This window comes from Tupaia chinensis, unplaced genomic scaffold, assembly GCF_000334495.1.
Source record: "Tupaia chinensis unplaced genomic scaffold, TupChi_1.0 Scaffold000423_1, whole genome shotgun sequence".
Lineage (NCBI taxonomy): Eukaryota > Metazoa > Chordata > Mammalia > Scandentia > Tupaiidae > Tupaia > Tupaia belangeri.
The window spans coordinates 6,230,610-6,233,712 of NW_006159928.1; positions in this window are offsets into that span (position 1 = coordinate 6,230,610).

The window sequence follows — 3,103 nt, forward strand, 5'->3', positions numbered from 1 at the left end:
CGCCCCCATCTTTTTTTTTTTTTTTTTTTTTTGGGTTTCAGCCAGTTGTGTTACAAGGAGTTCAGAAATGTGCTGTAAGTGACACCAAACAAGATGGGTTTGGCCAGTTGGAAAGGGAAGCTTTGTCACTGATAGGACTTACACCCTTAGGCCAGACGGCAATGTCCAAGAGAAAACGATCAAAGAGACACGGAACCCACGCGCCTAAGTATTTATTTCTGGTTTTCAGATTTCCCACACTTTTCAAATGTGAACTTGCATCCTGAAGGTGGAGCTTTAGTACACAAGAAAATTGGACTGGGGCAAACACATTTGTACAAAATGGGGTAGGATTGGGAAAAATGCATCTGTGTGTTTCTTAGTCGCTTGTATTTTTCATGCCAAAAAAGCACAGATTCTGATTTTTTTCACCATAGGAGTCTGCATACAATTACATGGGAGGAAAGAAAAGCTTGCTCTCGGGAGTGGGCTTACGGTCTCAGTAGAATGATGGGAGAGTGTAGCCATCAAAGCCATTTCTAGTTCTTGCTGGTAGTATTTTAAAGATGCTGTTTTTCTTTCAAAACGAGGCAGCAATGAATCGAATATGATCAAAATGTTGCATCATAGATTATGTTTCATGCAAACAGCTCCCAGGATGGTCTGTGGCTGATCACATCCACTCTGTGGGACTTAGAGAAATGACTTGGTTGCCAGTGAAGTAAAACTATCTCCAGCCTGGGATCGAACTGTTGCTTCTCAGCATGTAACCACACTGCCACCGCCAGCTCACGAGGCCAGTGAAGACCACTGTGTGTGTCTTGCACAGAGAAAACTGTCAAAATATCAGCACATACATACCATGCCATGCTGGGTAGGCGTCTGTGAGCTTCAGCAGAGTTTTCTTAGAGACTGCTGCTTGTTTTCAGTGAGACAAAAAGTCTTAAAATGATCTAGATGGGTAGGAACAGGTGAAGCACGGTGATGTGCTGTGCCTGAAATCTCCTGCCTAATATCAGTCCTGCATCTCAGGGGCTTCTCCTTCCTCAGCTCCCTTCATCAGCACGCCAGCCACTATCTCCACAGCAGAAAGGACGATGTCGTATCTCGTGGAAAACACTTGCTGCCTACTGGCTGGCAAAGATAATGTTATCCAATTTCAAACGAGGAGCTTATGAATGGAAAGATGGCCACTCTGAATGTGGCATCTGAGAGCCACTGCTGACAGGTGGACACCTCTGGGGCAGACACTCAGGCTTTCTTTCTGCTTCTTGTCCCACTTCCACCTCTTTCTTTAAGCCGTCCAGTGCCCCTGCCCTATTCCCCCAGCACTGGGCAGAACTTGAAACCCTATTGTGGAAGTTCAAAACCGACAAGGGCTGTTCCTTCAGTAGGCTCAGTCCTCGGACAAACCCACTCACCTTTCTCTCCCCTTAATGGAGTCACTCTAGAGCCAGGGAACTTGGAGGGACTGAACTGAAAGGAGCAGCGACCTTTTCCTGGGGTCTTTGGCCTGATAATAGCCTGGGAAGAAACAGAGATCCTTTCCCAAGGATCTAGAGGGGTCCTTCCTTAGGTGCCCTCTTCCCCTCTGAACCCCCGCCTCACCCAAAGGCTCTTAGGTGCTGATGATACCACCAGCTGCCTCAGGCCCCTGGGAGGTATTTTTTGTATTTTCCCGCAAGTCCCTTTCTGAGTGTCATGAGTCTCCTCCCCAGTGTGCAATGATTCCCTGTGCTCTGCAAATTCTTTGTGGCTTTGGGGGTGACCTAGCTGATATTTTGCTTCTCTGGGTGAGGTGATGAGACCTCAGGGGAGACCAAAGGGGAAAAGTGGGAAATAACACAGACAGAGAATCTCCTGGGAAACAGGGAACTACAGGTACCGGGCTCTAAGACTGGGAGTCTGGGCTGGGGAGGCTGAGACTGGTTGGAGCGTTTAACTTGGGGAACTTTTCAGTCCCACTGCAGAGAATGGTCTCTGGGAATTATGTTAAGGGCCACAGGTGGCATTTGACTTGTGAGACAGGTAAGAGGCCCTGGAGCTAGATCTGGATTCTATTCTCAGTGCTACCGACCCGCAGTAGGATGGCGGCAAGGTCCCTGACCTCTCCACCATCCTTCTCCTCCACCACTAAGTAGGGACGTAAAAACGGTCAATAATTACTACAGTTGTTTTGAGTGTTAGGTGAATCTTAATCCATGCAGGGAACGTAGAACAGAAACTGTCATGTCGTTAGGGTTCAATACATGCTAGTCATGACCATTGGGGTTAGATGATGTGCAGAACTTTCTAAGCGCTAGGCTTGAAAGCCCGGGACTCCGTTGCCAAGGGAGATTGGAGAACCTCTTCAAATATGGGCGCTCTGGCCCTGGGGATTGTCCAGAACGAGAATGTGGCGCCTGCCTTCTTCCCACCTCACTTCTCTGACCCGGGGAAACCCACACCCAGTCACAGGGACGCCGAGGTCCCCGGAGCCTCCGGCTCGGCCACGTCTTTTGCGCGCCTCCCCGGGGCCTCGCTCCCGCGGTTCCACACCTGTCAGTCGCCCTCGCAGTCTCCCCGCGGCCGGAGCCCTCGGCCCCCGCTGCAACCCCTCTGCACCCTGGATCCTCGCTCCCAGCGCCTGGCGTTTGCTCCTGGCTGCTCTCGTAAACAAAACCCGGGCGTTGGAGCAGCCCGGCCGGCGGGAGAAGCGCGGGAGCCGGCTCAGTGCGCCGTTGGCGCGCCCCGGGAGCCCAGGGCGAGCCAAGCGGTGATGGTGGCGGCCGCGGCGGCAGCGGCAGGCGGCTCAGCTTTGTTATGAATAGATGAAAGAGGCCACCTACACAGTAACCCAAATTACGAGACCTCCCTCCTCCCTATCTCACCGAATCTAGTGGGGAGGGGAGATGGGCGTGGAGGAAGGGCGGGCAGCAGGCGGAGGGAGGAGGAGGAAGAGGATGGGGAAGGGGGCAGTTGCATCCCACTTTCACAATGGGAAAGTGAAACGCACAAGCGCACCCAACCTCTCCAGCCCTCCCCGCCCGCCTCACTCCCCTCCGCCCGTCCCCTCCCTTCCCTTCCGCGCCTCCCCGCGAGCGCCAGCGCTGCACACAGGAACTCTCCGGCGAAGGAGGGCGAG